Raw genomic sequence first — 21378 nt, 5'->3', positions numbered from 1 at the left:
GGGCTCGTGTGTGGAAGATGAGGTTTTTTTAATTAATATAATTTTTTTAATTAATGTACTTTTTTAATTTTACTATTATTATTGAATTTTCTTGTATTTGTGTCGTAAATTTAATTCTGTATTTTGTGTGATTGTTAATTATTTATTTTTATAATTTTGTTTATTGTGGCTAGCCTATTGCTTGTCTTGATGATGTGACATGAGAAGTTTTTAGTGCGATGATGTAGCAGGAGGAGTTTGTGGCTAACTATGACTGAACTATTATCATGGTGGATGCTCTAGTGCTATGTCCAGTTTTGAAAGTTTTAGTAATAAGCTTTAAATTTCGTTCTAAGAAATGAAAATAGGGATGTGTGTGAGTGTGTGTGACAAAAGAAAAGCCAGCTGTAAATATTAAAAGGAGAAAGAATAAGAAGAATATAAAGTATTCTAGAAAACGACAACAAAACGAGTGAATAAAGAAAGTTGGGGATATATCACAATTTAATGAAAAATAATCCATATTGTTAGACTGTTATACACATAGAAATAACAATTCCAACACATTGTTTTAATTAATATTCCGTTCATCCACCATTTAAAAACATATATATTTTGACTCAATACTATTTTAAAAATTATTTACTTTTATATAAAAATAGAAATATATATCTCACTTTTATATATTAATTTTATAGTAAAATATGGTGTAATGAGTTAATGAAGTGTGAAACCTATTATTTATAAATGGAGAAAAACTAAAAGTGCTATGTCCATAATCTGACAATGGTCAATGAATATAGTGATTGAATCATCGAGAAACATGTACTCCCGAAGATAACTACTCCTTTCCGTCCTATAAAGTTTGTTCTATTTTTTCATTTCTGTTCGTCCCCAAAGTTTATCTCATTTCACTTTTTACCATTTTTAGTAGTGGACCTCATATTTCACTAACTCATTCATACTAACATTTTATTATAAAACTAATATACAAAAGTAGGACTCACGTTTCACTAACTTTTTCAACTAACTTTTCATTATATTTCTTAAAACTCGTGCCCGGTAAAAGTGAGACAATCTTGATAAAATTTGAAAACTAATTTTATTTCTATGTTACTATCCCTCAAACATGCGCGCAAGTGCATCGTACTTTCTTCAACCAATTCAAATTTTAGATACCAACTTGCGTGGCTGGCCTCAACATTCTGCCCACACATTTGATATGTATGGTTATTTAAATTTGCTTATACAATGCAAACCAAACTTGACCCACGACCGATCTCAGTATTGCACGCATATGTTTGGTATGCATAACATGTACTCAATACATTCTTAAAATACCATAATAAACTTGTGTGTGCATTGCACATGCATGTTTGTTTTGGTTTGATATGCATGGTATGAATTGGCCAAATTTATACCATGGATACCAAACTTGACGCGTCTGGCCTCCGCAGTCGACTACGGACAACTAGTTTGATACGCATTGTTTAATTTTAATACTATCATACTACTCCCTCCGTCCCCTAATAGGAGTCGTTGTTTGACCGGGCACGAGTTTTAAGAAATGTAAAGAAAAGTTGGTTGAAAAAGTTAGTGGAATGTGTGACCCACTTTTTTATATTGATTTTATAATAAAATGTGAGTGGAGTGAGTTAGTGGAATGTGAGACCTACTACCATTTATGGTAAAAATGAAGAGTGACTCTTAATGGGGGACGGCTCAAAAAGGAAATTAGCGACTCTTATTCGGGGACGGAGGGAGTATTATGTATGGCAAACACATTCTAATTATAAAAAATTTAAAAGAAAATTTACCTGGCAAATATAACTAAAAATATCGTCATCATAGTAAAATAAATGAACGAGCAGGGAAAAAAGAACATAACTATGATGACGGACAGGCAGCAGCAGGAGCAAGATGAAGTTGGAGAGACCTGTGATAAATGGATATAGAAATATACTGTATTTAATTTGAATAAAAAAACATTTATATTTCTTTATCTCAAATAAAAATATTGGGCAATACTCAAACTACCGGTTGCTAAATAATTTTCGGAGGGGTTGTCGTTATAATTTGTTAAATAAAAGGGGTTGCATTTATAATATGGATAAGAATGAGGATATTGATAAAGATTCCATAAATTGGTTCATTTAACTTGTGACCGATTCAAAGCAGCCTTTAGCCTTTACTCTTTCACTCCACATTTGACTCGCCTGGTACAAGGTATCTCTCGATCACAGCTGGGCTTATTTAATTTCTATAAATCTCTGTTGTTTGTATTTATTTCTGCGATTACTTTTAGAATGATGTTTGAACTGAATCACTAATTAAGAAGTTAATTTATAGATTAATCTCAAAGTCAATCCAATTTGTTTTGTTTTTTCGATATATTTTTGTGAATTTTAGGTTTTTGAATGAGCAGTGAATTCAAATTAATGGATTTATGAGCTAGAATTAATGCCTTGACTTGCATTCATGAAACATGTGATTGGATAAGCATGGCCAAGAAACTCTTCTCATTCAGCTCAAAACCAGATGAGATTAATGAGGAATTTAGAGATGCCTGCCTATCTATGAACATCATTCATATTGTGATTAATAATTTGATTTGATTTTTGAAATTGAGTTTGCATAACAAATTGTTAGCTGCAAATGAAATTCATATATTCATTTCTTGGTCAAAATAATTTAATTTTCCTTCTTAAAGTGTAGTATGTGTGAATGATATCAAAAAAGTTTCTAGAGTGGTTACACAGACTGAAATTTTTTCTATGACAAGAGTTATGTTTTGTTACCAAGAAATCAATGAAAAAAAGTCACATTTTCAGTAGGAGTGCATTCTGTTTCTCTGCAATTGATCACTATGTTGACTAAGTTCATTTCATGCAACTAGTATTTCAACTCATACACCATTTTGAAATTTGACTCGAGGTTACAAGCATTTATGGTGTGGAAATTTGATGTGAGAAGTTTAGCACCCTAAGCCTGTATTGTTCTTAGAGCCAATTTTTTAATGAATATATGCTGTATGCAGTTGGTAATTTGGTATTCCTATGCCTTATTCTTTGTCATATTCTCTATAGTAGTTGTTTAAATGAATTTAGTCACCGGTCAAAATCCCTAAATGCATAAGGCAGCTGTATTACCTACATAAGCATGTAGATTGGAGTAATCACTAATCAATTCTACTTGCTATGACAATGACTGATCTTTTAGGTTCAACCAAATTGGATATTCTGCTAAATCGTTTAATAATAGATCGTACGTTGATTTACAATGTTAATTAGTATCACAAGATGCAGTAACTTTGCATAAAATCTTGCAGATATAAGCATTTGCAATGAACTCTGAGGTTGTAATGCACAATGGTGGATGTCATTGCAAAAGAGTAAGGTGGAAAGTTGAAGCTCCCTCGAGTGTGGTAGTCTGGCAATGCAGCTGTTCTGATTGCTCGATGAGAGGAAACACTCACTTTGTTGTCCCGTCCCAGAAATTCGAGCTCAACGAAGATGCAAAACAGTTCCTAACAACATACACGTTTGGCACGCACACAGCAAAGCACATTTTCTGCAAAATCTGTGGAATTACATCATTCTACATTCCACGGTCAAATCCAGACGGTGTAGCTGTTACATATAAATGCGTAGATCCAGGAACATTAAAACATGTGGAGACCAGGCATTTTGATGGACAAAATTGGGAGAGCTCGTACAATAGGTCAGGAATCTCCGCATGTTCAAAAATTCTACCAAAAGGTGACGATGATTAGATTTAGATGTTCCAACATGTGGACTATGCTGTTAAGTATATAGTTGCTAGTAACACCATACACATTATGTGCTTGGAAACTGGTTCATATGATATGTTAAAAACTTAAAAGCGATTCCTGCCCCGATGATTCGTCCCCCACCTCATAACTCATATGGTTCCTGTTGAAGAGAAAAATGAACACCTTAGTTTCAACTTTCACGTAATATTATTTTACCTTCTTCTAGGATCATTCACAAAACTCATTGTTGCTAGTTGCATTGCTAGATCAGTACTAGAGTAGTTGCTTCTAGAATTAGCTTGATCAACTGGCCATGACATCGGCAGGACTAGTCCTCTGCATCACATATAGTCAGCCATACATGAGATAATATAGCAAATCGTAGGAGGTATATGGTATTTGGTTTAGGGAAGGGTTACCCTTCTAATGCTATAGAGTCATCCGCCACATTCTTCTGCTGCGAATAATATTAATATTAGTATGGTGGTGTTCGGTTTCCAAGATAAAATAATATCAAGATACAATCTAGGATTGAGTTGTGAGATTATTTTAGTCATATGGGGTTAGCTATGACTAATCATCCACCTATGATTGAGTTGTGGGGTTGAATCTCATGAACCAAACACACTACAATTTAATCTCGGGTACAATCTTGCAAACCGAACAGCCCCTATGTTGTATTTTGCAAGATTGTTATAGGGATTGCAGGGGAATCATGCTACATTCATGAAATCAGCAATCAAACCTAAATTATACTCCTCCGCCCAATAAAATAGAGAACGTTTGTCATTTTGGGAATCCCTTAAAATTTTCTGTTGCAGAGGACTCAATCAAATTTTATGAGATCAGAACTTCCCTACCAAAAAGTCTTGAGCATAATTGAAAAGTAGTATCACCTTTACATTGTGTCTCGACAGTAAGAAGATTTTTTTAGCTTTGCTTCATCGTCTTTGTGGCCTTGGCAATAGCACGACAGAAAATGCTTTTCTCAACAGTGAATTCAACGCCCATCTGCTTTGGATACAGCATGCTCCATCTTCCAATCATTAAAACTACAAAATTTGCAAGAAGAATAAGTGTTGAAATAAGCATTTCCAGAATCAAAATGCTATACACAAACAAGTAGAGAAGCATACTAATTGTGAGAAACATTTGAAAGCCCCATAATACACTTGATCCCCTAAATCTGTCTCTTAGTTTAAGGATATTGGTCTCTAAAACCATGAACTTTGCCCAAAATTTGGTATTTCCCTTGAACTTTAAAATTGGTCTAGAATAAACTTTGCGCTTTGTTTTAAAATAATTTTGTACAGTAGATGAGCAAACAACAGCATTTATATGTAAATACATTAATATTCAATACACTCCAGATTTAATAACTAATTGAAAATGCTGAACCTACCATCTTCCAGAGCTGTCTATTTATCTTCAGCTAGTTGATGATCATTGGCACAGTTATAAGGAAATAGTAAACTTCTAATCACTCTTGCTACCATCTTAATACTTATGCATAGAAAAGGGCTGAGACATACAAAACTATTAATTCCCTTTGCCATTCAACCAGTGCCTCTTCGATGTCCATCTTAGAAAGAGCTTAAAACACTGCAGTCTGCAGAGAGGAATAACAATTACTAAATCACTCTTAGGACACACGAACAAGAAAAGGCTAAAGAAAAAGAGCTTATAATGTTTTTTTTAAATAAAAAACACCCAGTATGGGCGCGGGCGGGAGGTTTAGGCAGACCCCCAACCCGTGAATAGAATCAAAATATATCGTTCCAAAACGTGATCCAAGCCCAAAAGTGACTTGGATCCAAAGCAAGAACAAGAACAAATAAACTGGAGGTCCCACAAGTCGGGTATAGAAGACTGTAATCTTCAACAAAATCAATTATAAGCACCGAACATGAGATCAAGCTCACATTTTCCAAATTGGACATGGTTCGTCTCACTATAGCTACATTCGCGAAGCGAAACAATCATTTTAACATTTATACTGATAAACACAACAAAAAGACCTCAACACACTAATCCAACAACAAATCAGAGAGAAACTTCACCTCTTTCTACATAAGATTAGCAAAGAAGCATTTAACCAGAGTGGCAGAGATGTTTGTATTCAAGATCATCAATACAGAATACATCTCAATAAGGATATAAACCTATACCAAAGTTGCTCAAAATGAGCACAAGTATTTTGAAACAAGTAATTACATGCAACAATTTCATGGTGTATTTTGAAATAAAAATTGTAGTACGTATAGAAAAAGATTTATGCTAAAAAGGAAGCAATCGATTACTCCCGCCAAATTTTCAAACTACCAAGCGTGATGAAACGATGCAATTAGACAATAACACTTTTAGAACTCGAGAATTCGATGTCCACATAATTGTTGCAACACAATAACATGTCAAACAAAACAAGCCAAAACACACAACATTTATTCAAGCAAGTTGCTGAGTATGTATCGTAGTAGGAGAGCTTTGAGCGACACCTGCATATGTCGAAGAACTGAATATGGGGTATGAGGCAAGATGTCAAAAAAATATACACGAAACCTAGCTATCATTAAATATCAAAGTTATAAAAATCCAAAGGCATGAGACATTGTGTTCACCTCACAAGAATGGAGGATAAATGGAAAGCTTGAACACATCTTCGCTTTTGAGAAACATTTCTTTTCCTCGATAAATCTATTTGCACAGCTTGCAGCAAGATGAGGTTCGTACAAATCCAGCAGTGTGAGGTTTGGTATGCGAGCAAGTTCAATCGGAACTTCTTGAAGCTGACTATAGTTGCGTAGCTTAAGTGTTCTAAGGTCTGGAAAGTGACGGGCAGAAGATAACCAAATCCCTAAGTCAGTTTCTTCAATGTGCAAGACTTAAAGAGTTCGAAAACCTCCATCCTCAGTTTCCCAAATCCGTCCCATGAATGCCTTGTTTTTCAACTTGAGCACCTCTAGCTTTTCCAGAAGTGCTAGGATACTCATTTGACTCCAATCAAGATATGTACCAGCTAAAGTTAGGCTCTTCAGCGTTGGTGGAAATTTATTGTATGGGGGAAGGCTCTCATGTCGACCTACTGAAGGTATATTTGGATACACATCACTTATTAGCTTCAAATGTTTTAGACAACCCAATTATGGCAAACTGTCAAATGATACAATCTTTCCCTCCAATGCGCAATTTCTTCAAATTACGAGCCATGTTGGATAATTCTTTGGTGCAACTTTCGGGATAAATAGTTTCGAATGACTGAATTTTTTCACCACCTTTCCCAGCTTTGCCGACCTTGCACAAATTAGCAGAAGCATTAGTCTTGAAGTGCCTTAACTGAGTAAACTCCAGAATATCAGGTTTTACATCAAGGGTACGAGATGTTGTATGTTCCAAAGCTTTGACAAATGAGCAGGAAGAACACTCATATTGGAAGACAAAGCAAAGTACCTCATGTGAAGCAAATAGTACATATCAGAATCAATATGAAGGAATATGATCCGCTTAGCATCTAAAACTCTGCGTAGCTCAGGCTTCTGGGGAAATAAGTTCTATAAACAAAGAATGAACGGGTATGAGGTCACGAAGGTTTGCTAGAGATGAACGATGGAATATTGGAGTGAATGGAAAGACGGCGAGCCTCTGATAGTTGAGGAACAATAACAACTTAATTTCTGTGAGGAAACTCTTTGTTCCTTTTCCCAACTTCTGTTTTGCAAAATTCATGTAGCATGCGATGGACGCGGCAGGCTTTAACTTTACCATCAATCTTTTTCCGTGCAATTTTCACAAAGTTTCTGCGGATAAGATCCTGCAAATACGCTTCTACACATTCCTCCAAAGCACATTGACAATGATTTTACAGTTACATTGATCCCGTGCAATATGGTGCAAGTTTGGAGGAATGTGCAGAAGCGTATTTGCATAATCTTATCCGCGGAAACTTTTAGAAAATTGCACGGAAAAAAGGTTCTGCATATTCCTCCAATGCACATTGACAATGATTTTACAGTTACATTGATCTATGGTGCAAGTGTGGAGGAATGAATGTGCAGAGGCATATTTGCAGAATCTTATCTGCAGAAACTTTTGAAAATTGCACAGAAAAGGTTGAAGGTAAAGTTAAAACCTGCCGCATTGATTGTTCGCCACATGAATTGTGTAAAACAAATGCTTGTATAAAAGGAAGGGATAGTTTTGTAACAACCCGAAACTTCAAAAGCTTATTAGCTTAACTAAGTGGACTAGATGGTGTTAAGAATTTCCATCTATGTTTTAAAATTATCTATCGTTGAGTTGTATGGAAATGGAGATGAGATATAGAATAGCTGTTGTTGTTTGCCCCCATGATTAACTCAATAAAATCAAAAGAATAAATCCAAAATAAAGTCCTTAATGTTCAATACACGCACCGAGAGTCTAATAAAGTCCACAAATTTATCGAACTCTAATCTATTACAATTGGGGAGAGACGAGCAAGTTTCAGGCAAACGATTCAATGGTTGTAATCTTTTCCAAGGAAGCCCGATCCGTCAACGGGAATCACCAATGTTCTTCGCATAAGAGATTTTCCCTTTCCTACATAAGGGCATCCACAGTGATGCGGATGTCCCGGTGGAATTCCCCTCGGAATTCCCAAAAACACATTTTGCCACATCATAAGGACTTCCCACTGCACTGCCACGTCATACGGAATTCCCACTGTACAGTGGCGGAATTCCCCTGCGGAATTCCCGACGGAATTCCCACAATAAAAAAAATTCACAAATTAAACAATTTCCGGAATTAAACAATTTACATAATTAAAATTTCGACGAAAATAGGGGAAAAATTCCATTAAAAAAAGAATAGTACATTTCACCAAATTAAAAAAATACATTTCATAATTAAAAACTACATCAACGACGACCTTACGCTGCCATACACTTCTTCAATAATATCGTTATGTAGTCCGTGGGCTTGTTTTTGGCGCACGTCGGAATTTAGACATTACAAAAAAATGAAATAAAGCGGAATTTCGCGGGAGTCGACGCAATGGCGGACGTCCCCGCGGAATTCCGCTTAACGCCGCGGACCTGCGACGTCCTCGGGTGAATTCTGTATCCGTGGCGGGCATGCACAATGGCGGACGTCCGCCACGGAATTCCGGGACGTCCGTGGAAATTCCGCGTCGACGGGCGCCATTGCAGATGCTCTAAGAAGAAAGTTAGAGAGAGTAAGATACATCAACAATTAGTAAAATCTATACATAGATTTGGGAAAATCAAATAATATCCAATAGAAGATTTGAGTATGATTGATAGACAGATGAGATTTACCTTAAGTCCAATCAAAATCCTTGAGGAAGATTTTAGGCAGGAGAGTATTAAATGCAAGTAAATAGGAATCAAAGGCTCGTAAGCTCCCTCCATTCTCAAAACACTTTTGGCCATAGGATTCAACAAAAAGAAAAACATGCCTCTGACGTACAAATATAAACCTCCCCCAAGTTAAACCTTCCCCAAATTAAAGAGAAAATCGGATGTATGGGGCACTCTACTACTATAATAACGAAAATGTTCCAATTATGTTATTTCTTCCATCTATGGGAAAAACGCCACCCTCATTGGTGTGTTATTAGGTAAAAACGCCAACCGTGTTGGCGTTTTACAATTTCGTCTTATTTTATGCAAATACAGTATTTATCGTAACACGCCTACTTGGTTGACGTATTTAATTAAAAAACGCCATCTGCGTTGGCGTGTTTAACACATATAAACGCCTACCACGTTGGTGTGTTTAATATAAAGCCAACCTCAACGGCGTGTTACCGTTGAACCAGATATCAGTCGGATCTCTCCCACAATCGCGAACCCTAATCACTTTCCCTTCCCAAATGCGAAAAAAACCCCTTGAAACCCTTGCTCGGGTCGACTCAATCGGCGATTTGAGCGTGAAGATTTCGATTTTGGCTCATTCTTCCAAACATTAGTCCTCCTATTCGGTTAGTATATCTAATTTTTGAGCAATATTTGATGGATTGTTATAATAGTGTATATTGTAGTGTAATTAATAGAAATATTTGATGGATTGTTATGATATTATATATTGTAGTATATCTAATTTTTGACCAATATTGATGGATTGTTATGATAATATATATATTTGATGTAATTAATATATAATTTTTGACCAATTTTTGGCCCACTCTACATAATCATAAATGTAAAAATAATACATATTTATTTGTGTTTTACATTATTGCAGATAGAATGACGTGGTGTGTGAATTTATATTGAGGTGGAAAGATAATTCCCGAGCAGTTATTTCATATGATCCTCCTTTTTCAAAAGGATTCATTATGTTGGATGAAAGTGTTTCCTACGATAAACTTGTGGAAATAATTTGTGAAAGCATGGGGATAAGCATATTTGAAAATAAAGTTCAAATAATATGGAAATGTACTATATTTGTTGGATCCGGAGTCACGTTTATAAGTACTTTACTAGAAGAATTATGCATGCCACTAATGTTCAGTGAGAGTATGGCTACAGGAGGTCAAATTGAATTACTTGTTGAGTATTCGGTAAATACTCAACAAAATAGTCATCATGTCATAAGTTATGATGTTGGTACGTCTACGAGAGCCCAATTACCTATTTTCTCGGCAACACAAGATTTTGATATTAGAGGCGTGCGTTTAGGGGACAATGACAATTGTCATGTGGTTGATGACATTATAGGTCATGATAAAGCCGACTTTCTTGATCCACAATTACCTTATGATTCTGAAGATGTAAACACTGTTAGTACAGACTCAGATGGTGATCCGTCTGATGATGAACAATTTATTGATTCAAGACCATCCATTCCAGTTGGAGAAATAGTGGTTGGAGAAACAGTGGTTGGTGAAACAGCGGTTGGAGGAAGAGCAGTTGGAGGAAGAGTAGTTCCACAGTTCCCACAACGTGGAATGAACTATTTTCGCACCTTACCAGGTACATATGATAGTTTTGATCCAAAGAACTTTGAGCCTGCTGATCTCAGTGTGCATTATTGGAGTGAAAAAGATCCTACCAATGTCGGTTTGCATACTAAATTTAGAACGAAGTTGGAATTGAAGACATCTGTGACTTTTTGGCATTTAGAAAAAATTCGACAATATACAATTGCTGAAAGTAAAGGAAAGAGATGTCATGCATTTTGTAAGTGGCCACAAGGAAATCCAGAAGATAAGTCATTACCGAAATGTTTGTGGGAGTGTCGAGCAACATTGAGAAAGCATGATGAACACTGGCAAATTAGAGTGTTTAGCACTGCTCATACTTGTATGGGGGATCTTAATTATAATGGGCACGCTAATCTTTCGTCGTCCATGATATCATTGAGTGTTTGACATCAGATAGAAAACGATCCAGCCTACAAGGTAAAAGCTATTGTGGCGGATATTGAAAATAGATTTCATGTGAAAATTAGTTACAAGAAAGCATGGTATGCTCGGAGGACAGCTATTGAGCTTGTATATGATTTATGAGAGTGGTCATTCAAAGTTTTACCGTCTTATTTGAATGAAATGCAAAGACAAAATCCTGGTACAATTGTCAAATGGTATGACAGTATGAACAAGGTATTCAAGTACGTATTTTGGGCTTTTGGACCAGCTGTGGAGGCTTTTCAACTATGCAAATCTGTTTTAACAGTTGATGGAACTCATCTACGCGGACGATGTAGAGGTAAAATTCTTATTGCCGTTGGATTTGATGTTAATAAGAAATGTTTACCTATTGCATATGCCATTGTTGATGAGGAAACCAAAGAAAGTTGGAATTGGTTTATGGAACGGATAAGACTTCATGTAGTAAAGCATGAAATATGTGTAATATCTGATAGGCATGTGGGAATCATAGATGCAATGAATTCTCTCATATGGAAAGAAGAACCTAAAGGTCATCACAGGTTTTGCTTGGTACATGTTAGAAAGAATGTTCTGCAGAATCACAAAGGTATCATGGTTAAAAGATTGGTTTAGAAAATTAGTATTGCTACCAAAAAGCATAAGTTTAAGAAAAGACGTCGTTTACTTCGAGACGTCAACAACGAGGCTTTGCAGTACCTTGATACCGTGGATTTAGAAAAATGGAATTTGGCGAACGACAAACACAAAAGATGGGGTGAGATGACCACTAATATGGAGGAATCTTACAACAATGTGTTAGAGGCGCAAGAGAACTCCCAATCAAAACTTGCATTGATATGACATTTTGGAGGACAATAGAATGGTTCAATGAGCGGTCAATTGCATCAAGAGAGTGTGCGACACCACTTACCTCGTGGGTGCATGATAAGGTGTGCAAAAATGATACAAAAGGTCAGTTACATAATGTGAGAGCAACAAACACAATTCAAGGGATTTATGTGGTTCTCTCCCAAACCCATGGCTGTAACAAAGTACAAGCTCCCCCGACATCGCTCATCCTAGTAAGGGAAGCTTCACATAAATTATGGTACAAGCAAGCAAGAGTCGCACCACCCTAGCTATAGCTAGAATATCGTTCTACATCCATGCAAAATTGCAAGTAGAATAATGGAATTTTATTTCCGAAGGCGTTCGGGATCATCAGACCACCAAGTAAAAGCAGACAATAAACACGAGCACGTTGAACATATATATACTGGTCGTGTTCATCACTCAACTCAATCCTTAGTTGATTTGATAAGCTTGTCTGCTTCCAAACCATTTGTTTCAACTCAACTGTATCTGGTATAAATCCAAGATAATCCAAAGACAGTTGTATCCAATAGTTGACATCCTTAGTGGGGATGTAACTCGTCAAAGCATCACCGTCAACTTTGAGGCCCGTAAGACCTCCACGTCTTCCAAAGTCACTGTCGCTTCACCGACTGAAAAGTGAAACGTGTGAGTCTCTGGTTTCCATCGTTCAATCAACGCGGTAATAAGATGGTGGTCAATGTCATTTGGTTGACCACACCTCAATATGCCGCCGAACCCCATCTCGTCTATTACTGCCAATACATCCCAAATTATTCCTTCATATCTTCTGTAGCGGACGTCTTCTGTTTCAACTCCTGCCCATATATTATTAGAGACGTGTTGTCTCTGAAGATACAAGACGGAAGGGTCCTCAGGACCACATAAGAGTCTTCGACGAGAACTTGAAGATGATGCCATAATTCACCTACACAACATTCATAATTTAAATTAAACAATACACAAACCTAAACAATTTCAATAATTGGATACTATTTAAGCCAATATCACAAAATGGAACACCAATATCAAATAATGCACAATACACAAATGCACAAATTCACCTACACAACATTACACAAATTCAACTACACAAAGTTACACAAAATTATAACATAATTCACCTACACAACATTACACAAAACAAACTAAACAATATACATCAACCTAAACAATTTCAATAATTTGTCACTATTGAACCCAATATCAAATAATGTACCCAAATAATGCAACACCAATTTAAAACCCACATAAACCAAATCAAGTTGCCCAATTTAAAATACCAATATCTCAACTATTAATCAACAATAATGTCATTCAAACAAGCCAATATGCTAAATAATAATGCAACACAGAATTTCAACTCAATTTACAACACATTACAAACCCTAAATAACAATCAAACAGTTACTCTAATATTGTAAAAGATAAGCATACTAACCGAAAAGTATATGAAATATGGGGAAGAATAGCACCGATTGATGGAGGGAGGGCGAAATCACAGAGAAGAGGGCGTTGTGTGGATAAAATCGCGATGTGTATGGTGTGAGTTTCGCGATTTGTGGGAGAAGAGTCTGATATATCATTCTGCATAAACACGCCAGTGGTGTTGGCGTTTTTAATTAAAACACGCCACCGTCGTTGGCGTTTTTACTTGAAACACGCCAGTGGTGTCGGCGTTTCTAATTTAAAAGCGCCAGCGGAATAGGCGATTATAAATTATATAATATGATTTATTTTATCCGAAATTTGCTTGACACGCCAACGTAGTTGGCGTTTTTTAATTAAACACGCCAACCAAGTGGGCGTGTTACGATAAATACTGTAGTTGGCGTTTTTACTTAAAAACACGCCAATGTGAGTGCCCCACGGATCCTATTTTCTCCAAATTAAACGTCTCCAAGTTAAACCTCCTCCTGTTTGCATAGCAACTTGCAAGAGAATAGAAAGTATATAAACCCCTAGTCGCGATAAACCGCGTTTGCTATCCTTAGCAAAGTGCAGTCCTGACAAATTTCCTCACATAAATCAAGTTTGAGTATGGAATATTTCTTAACTGTCAGAGGCTTGTCTTCTTTCTATTCACTATAATACTCCAGAATCTTTAGCAAATCTACGTGCCCTCGTACCCGTTCCTTGTTTGTTTCCCCTGAGGACCATGTGTGTTCACTTGTAAAACTTATTTCCCCATAATCCTTCAAATTACTCAGAGTTTTGGATGCTAAGCAAATCAAATTCCTTCATATTGATTCCGATATGTTCCATTTGCCACTTGAGGTACCTAGCTTTGTCCTCCAATATGAGTATTCTTCCTGCTCGTTTCTCACAGTTGTGGAACAGACAAACTCTTATAGTCAATACAACATCTTGTACCCTTAATATTAAACCAAATATTGTGGAGTTCACACAGTTAAGGCACTTCAAAACAAATGCTTCATCTAATTTGTGCAAGCTTAGTAAAGATGAGAAGGGTAATGAAAGCCACTATTTCACCCTAAAGTTGCACAAAAGAATTGTTTTAAGAGGGCTCGTAATTTGAAGAAACTAGGTATTCGTAGGAAATTATCCTTGCTATCATTTGATAGTTTGGAAGCATTGAAATATCTAGAAAATTTGAAGCTACTACCTGTATCCTTGAAAGTTTGTCCCATTTTTCCATTTTTGTTCGTCCCCTAAAGTTTGTTCCATTTCACTTTTATCATTTTTGGTAGTGGACCACATATTCCACTAACTCATTCCTACTCACATCTATACTAATCTAAAGTGTCAGTTTGATGAAAGGATATTTTTACCCTTTTTGGAGGGAAAATGGGAAGCTATTTTATTTACCCTTTTAGTCATTTTGAAAATTGGCACCCATTGGACAGAGAAGAGGCAGCCCCTATTGATTGTTGATTGCAGAGACTTCCCAAACAAGTTTTGAAATACTGAGAAATATGTGTAAAATCAACCGAAACTGCATTTATTCATTCATGTGAACTAATGTAGACTAATTTTTTGATTGCAGTGCTTAACTCATGGGAGCGATTCAGCCCGGAATCCGACGATCACTCCGGCGACACACAAAGGTAGTATCGTCGCTAATGTGCAGGAGGGTCGAAGGCGGCGAAAGCAGAATAAAGAGAAGGAGAACCGACGGCGGTGGCGGCTGGACTCACACGCCGGCAAGCCCGATACCTGAGAGATACGAGCGAGAGGGGTTGGTGACCGACGACGCTGGCATGAAGTTAGACGACACGGGTGACAGCGGTGAGTCCAGCCACTGAATGCAGTGGCGACAGTGACGTGAGAGAGGCGTGAGATAAAAAAACGAGAAGAAGAAAGGGAGAGGAAGGAGAAAAACGGGCGAGGCGGGTTTGCGGTGGGCGACGGAATGAGAGATGAGAAAAGGAGAGGGCGGCGGTGGGCGGCTGCTAGCCGAGAGAGCCGCCGGAGCTTACCACGGCTTGGCTGGCAAATTCGGCGGGCGTGAAACGGGGAGGAATAACTGACGAGGCGGGCGACGAAGAGAGCGCCGGCGAGGAACGAAGAAGCCACCGGTCTGGCAGCGCCGATAGGGAGAGAAAGAGAGAGAAATAGGCGCTACTCTCCTTTAGGGTTTAGAAAATTTATGTAATACAGTATATTATTTGGGCTTTAGTTGGGCTTTTAGAGTTTGAAAATTATGGAGTACTAATATATGTATACCATGTAGGATTTAATCGGATTTTTAATGTATTAGGTTTTATAGTTTATAGTTTAAATTATAAACGTATAATTTTATACTATTTGATATATTTTTATTTAATAAAATATAGACTTCTTGATTATGATTGTTTTCTTGGAATATATTTCTTATGATACAATAATACTACATTTTAATACTAATTTTTGTTTTGCAAACAAGAATATTTAGTTATGAGTTAAGAAATTAAATAATGGTTGTTTCAAGTGGATATGCTTGCATGTTGGATTAATTGAGTCTTCTAATATAAACTATTATATATATTATGGTTACAAAAACAATAAACTAAAAAAAATAAAGAAGAAAGAAAGAAGACGATGGATTACAATTCACACTTGATATAACTAACTTCGTTCCTCCAATATTACGCAATCCAACAATATCACGTAATACACATTTATTGGAAGGAACAAAATACATTGTAAATTAATATTTTGTATGCAATTTAAAAAAAATATGCGTTAATACTTTATGAAGTACTAAAATTGAATAATCTACATGTAAATCAAGAATAATGCTAACGTGTTATAAAGTGCTTATAAAAAGTGATTATTTTATCAATATAATCTTTTGCAAATATTGTTAAATCATCATCCTTTTATTTTAAAAATATAAAGAAAGAATTACACAGTTAGCTTTCAATATTGGTTCTCCTTTTGCAAATATTATTCATATCTTTGGAGGAATTGCACTTCTGAGGTTCACCAAAAAACATGCCACTTTTGAGTGTTGCATCTTCTGATGAAGTTTCACGATTGAAGGAATTTTCTTCTTTGGTTGCTTCTATTGGAGATGGAGTTGTTGGTGGTCCAAATGATGGTGAAGTGACTATTGATCTTCCTTCTGACATTGTTTTGTCTAATTATGTGGATCCTCTTTGAACAATTGTTTCAAAGATATATCCATCCTATATGAATCATGAAGAGTTGAGTAATTGTTTGCATGATCGTGCCATACTTGCTCCTACTTTAGAGGTTGTTGATGAGGTTAACCAATTCATGATGTCGTTGGATCAGTTTCAGGGTCGAGTTTATTTGAGTTCTAATAGTATCTCAAACTCAGATTTGACCTCAAATGGATTAGTTGAGATACATTCTGTTGAACTTTTGAATAAGTTGAAGTGTTCAGGTACACCTAATCATGAATTGTTGTTGAAAGTTGGTACTCCTGTGATGTTGTTAAGGAATATAGATCACTCGAATGGATTGTGTAATGGCACCAGACTGATAATTACGCATTTGGGTGATTATGTTTTGGAGGGACAAGTATTGGGTGGCCATAATGTTGGTCATAAAGTTTTGATTCCCCGAATGTCTTTAATACCATCTGATCCAATGTTGCCATTCAAATTCCAACGACGACAATTTCCTTTGGTTGTGTCGTATGCAATTACCATTAATAAAAGTCTAGGTCAATCTCTGTCTCAAGATTATTTTTACGAAAACCAATCTTCAGTCATGGACAGTTGTATGTTGCTATATCTAGAGTTACGAGTTGTGGAGGTCTCAAGATTTTAGTTTGTGGAGATGAAGATGATAATAGAAGCGATGCTACAGTTAATGTTGTTTACAAAGAAGTTTTTCAAAACTTATGAACTATTTGTTGGTTTGTTGTTGTTCTAATTTTTCACTTTAATCTCTACGCAAATAACAGGTTCTTTATTTGTGTATCTTATTCTAACTAACTCATACTCTTTGATCATTAGTCATACATCTCTTATTTGTCATTTATTTTACTCCACTTATATCATAAATTAAAATTGTATAAAATTAATTGTCGAATATGAAATATTTCATTTATAGTTGATGAGTAAATTCTTCATTTATTATAAATATTTTTTTATAATCACATTTATGTTTTGTAAATCTTTATATTGTTTTAATTCTTAGTTTCTATATTTCATTAAAATTTATATTCATTATTTAAAAATTATATGCCACGTGCATAGCACGGGTGTAAATACTAGTTTTATTATAAAACTAATATATAAAAGTAGGACCCACAATCCACAAACTTTTTCAATTCACTTTCCATTACATTTCTTAAAATCAATGCCGGGTCAAAGTGGGACAATATTTGGGGAGGAGGGAGTACTAAATAATGCATATCCAAATGGTCAACTGGATAGTCTTCCCCCACATGATAAATTTCCATCAACACTAAAGAGCCTAACGTTAGCAGGCACTTATCTTGATTGGAGTCAAATTAGCATTATAGGACTTCTGAAGAAGCTAGAGGTTCTCAAGTTGAAAGATAAGGATTTGTGGGACAGATTTGGGAAACAAAGGACGGAGGTTTTTGCACTCTTTAAGTCTTGCACATTGAAGAAACTGACTTAGAGATTTGGTTATCTTCCGCCCGCACTTTCCTGAACTTAGAACACTTAAGCTGCGCAACTGCGATCAACTAGCTGGCATACCAAGCCTCCTACGGTTGGAATTGTGTGAAACTATGCTTGCCGCAGACTCTGTGAAGAGATTTCTCGAGAAAAAGCAAAGGCTTCTCAAATGCAAAGATTTGTCCTTTTACCTGAAGGATTTGATATTATCCTTTTGATATGTCTTCCTTATTTATCATATGCCCATTTGTTTAGCATATATTCTGTCTAATTATCTTTTGTAATTAGCTCCATAATTAGTGGGATTTGCTATAGTATGAATTGTATATAATTGTGCTCTTTTAAGCACACAAATATGAGAGAAAATAAATCGCGGGTAACGCCCGCCCTCGGGGTACTCCTGGAACGACAACTCCTTGACGTCATCCATGGTCTGGTCGCTGGTCATCGAGCGGACGTTGTTCTCGTAGGTGCCGGTGAACCTAGATACGACGCCCCTTATCTGGTCCGCATGGGGGATATTGTGTTTCGTCGGTGTTCAGGAAATCGCTATCGTGATTCATTATATGTAAAGAGAAATGTGTATGAAAAAAATTGTACTAAGTAGAATGAGAGGTCTGAATAAAATGAACTGCAATGAGCCGTATATATAGAGAATTGAAATAATAAAATTTAAATAAAATAAAATGCGGACGACGGTCTCTAGTCGGTCGCTATGCGTGCAATAGGCGCCGAGCGACCGCCGAGTGGCGCTCGACATTGCCCTCCTATCTATCGCGCCGCTCCCCTCCCTTGTAAAGTCTCGGACGGCACAATAGGGCTGTCCCCTGTGAGAATGCTGATAGTCGCTATATGTGCCTTGAAATGTGATGATTTATGTAATTTGTCTGGGTTGTTGTGTGGATAAAAATGTGTCTTAAAGTTATAAATTATTGAATGCATGATTTTGGGTATGAAAATAGGACGCATGACAGATTGTGAGAAGGAATATGCTTATAAGAAAAGAATAAGTGTAAATAAATAATATTGATTAATTGAATAAATTAAATGATTATATGGAAATATGTATTTTTTTATAAAGAAGATATAAAACTACTTGATATAATGTTAATCAAAAGAATTTATGAGGATTTCGGGTACAAAATATTGGGAACATAATAAGACATGGTATAATAATGACATTGTATATGATGATTATGTGATACTCACGAATAATTGAGAACTAAATGAAATGAATATATTTGTATGAATTTGGCAATATTAGGACACATAATTAAATGAAATGAATATTTTTATGTGAATTTGGCAATATTAGGACACATAATAAAAATAAATAGTGATTTCGGAATATATGAAGCTATATTATACTGCCTCGTCCCATAAAAATATGTGCACTTTCCATTTTCTTCTGTCCCATAAAAAAAATGTGCATTCTATTTTTGGAATGTTATATCAATTTAATGTAGGTCCCACTATCCACTAACACTACTTTAACTATCATTCTCCCCTCTCTCTTACCTTAGCATATCATTCTCCTCATCTCTCTTATTTTACCAATTTTGTCTTAATTCTCGTGCCATACTCATTGCCCATATTTTTATGAGACGGAGGGAGTATGATTGTGTGACCCAATAATTACAAAAGCAAATAATTATTAGTGAGGAAACTAAGAGCATCCACAGTGGGGCGCCCTAAGGGGCGCCCTAAAGCCCGCTCTATGCACCGCCACGTCAGCATTTTTATCATCCTCCCCTTCCACCTACAGTGGGGCGCCCTAAGGCGCGCCCTAAGTATTTTACTATTGTTTTGTTAATTAATTTAAATGTTTTCAAATACATAAATGCAAACTTAGAAAAAACACAACGATTAACTAAGAACGACAAAAAATTCATTGATTATAAAAAAAAGTTACACGAGTTAGAAAAAAAAATTGACTATCCTACAAAAGTCCGAACTTCCGGCTCAACTCATCGATCAACCTCTGGAGGAATTCGGCTCTGAACGGATCCGTACACTTCATAAAGGCGTTGTGCGTATCCAACAACGTCCGTGCCATCAAGGCCTTTGCCAAATCCGCGTAGGCAAGTGTCGCCGGGGCCGGGGTCGGGGTCGGTGAGGGGGGGCGGCCGAGGAGGATGTTGCCTTCCCCTTCCCCTTGTTCATCGCAACCTTGACGCCTATGGGACGCCGCTGGGAGGACATCGGTGTGCCGGAAATCTCTTCCTCTGTGCACGTCTAGTTGAGGTCCACCGGACAAGTTCCGCTTTCGCTGGTCGTGTAACCACCAGTGTCGGTGGTCTTCGTCCTTTTCGCCGCACCGGTGTGCAGAATCCCGCCTTGGAACTTCTGCTTATCCCTCAAGAGCGCCCAGATGTTGAAATGCTTGAAGTCGCCGTACATGGACGGGTACGACAACAACGCTCTATCGCGCACGTCGCTCAAGCTCTCGCCGCTTCCCTGATCCCTCGAGCACTGCTCGTACTCCGCCGCGAACAGGTTGACTTTCTTCTCCACCTGATCCCAGTGCTTGCGGAGCGGCTCCCGTTGGCTCTTGTACGCGCTCGGCGATGCGCTCCCATTACGCGAGCTGGTTTTGGTTGTTCACGAATATCGGGTCCTCCGATATATCTACCCAACACCTCGCCAAGACGAGGGTTTCATCAGGCTGGTAGTTCGTACGGCCGGGGCGTACTCTTCACAAGTTGTCGGAGGTGGCAACTTGTGCTCCCGGTGCTTTGTCCGCTTCTTTCTGGCGGGGGCGGCGGCGCGACGGGAAGCGGCGGCGCGAGTTGGAGATGGTTCCATGTCGGAGAGACCGTACGAATCCGTACTGAAGTCCGGATCGTACTGCGTGTTGGCGTTGAACGACCGATATTCACCAGGTTGTGTACCCGGCCACCGTGCGCCATCTCCAAACATCGGGCTAGTAGGAGTTGAGTATCCACCGGAATCCATTTTATAGCGTAATTTGAGAGTTTAAAAGTTAATCGAAAAGTTACAAATGAAAAGTGAAGCTGGGGTATATATATAACAAAATTTTTGAATTTAAAAAAAAAAAACTAAAACGCATTGCATTGTCCGCGTCATCACCCGCGTCGCTCACAGTGGGCGGACGATAGCGCGGACGATGCCCTATCGTCCGCGTTTCGTCCGCGGACTAAGCGTCGGGCGCGGACGACGCATCGTCCGTCGTCCGCGGAGCCACAGTGGCGGACGATAGCGCGCCCGATGCATCGGGCGCGCTATCGTCCGCCCCACTGTGGATGGCCTAAAGAATATAGGAAACTATGTTTATTAGAATTATGAAAGAGCGTAAATAA

At 37.3% G+C, this 21378-nt stretch overlaps 1 long non-coding RNA gene across 2 annotated transcripts; it reads right to left on the bottom strand.

Annotated features, from left to right (window-relative positions):
* Positions 1–3754: 3754 nt before the first annotated feature.
* LOC121789278 lies at positions 3755–6430 on the bottom strand. 2 transcript variants are annotated; one of them, XR_006048011.1, is made up of 5 exons: positions 6370–6430; positions 5284–5360; positions 4648–4803; positions 4171–4208; positions 3755–4087 (listed from the first exon to the last, which is right to left on the bottom strand). It is a non-coding gene; the product is annotated as an uncharacterized LOC121789278 (long non-coding RNA). The 2 variants fall into 2 exon arrangements; XR_006048012.1 differs by lacking the exon at positions 5284–5360 and having other exon boundaries at positions 6370–6424.
* Positions 6431–21378: the final 14948 nt, after the last annotated feature.

Source organism: Salvia splendens, unplaced genomic scaffold (genome assembly GCF_004379255.2).
Source record: "Salvia splendens isolate huo1 unplaced genomic scaffold, SspV2 ctg197, whole genome shotgun sequence".
Classification (NCBI taxonomy): domain Eukaryota; kingdom Viridiplantae; phylum Streptophyta; class Magnoliopsida; order Lamiales; family Lamiaceae; genus Salvia; species Salvia splendens.
Note: the sequence above shows the minus strand (reverse complement) of the source record. Positions and strands in the feature narration are given on the sequence as shown.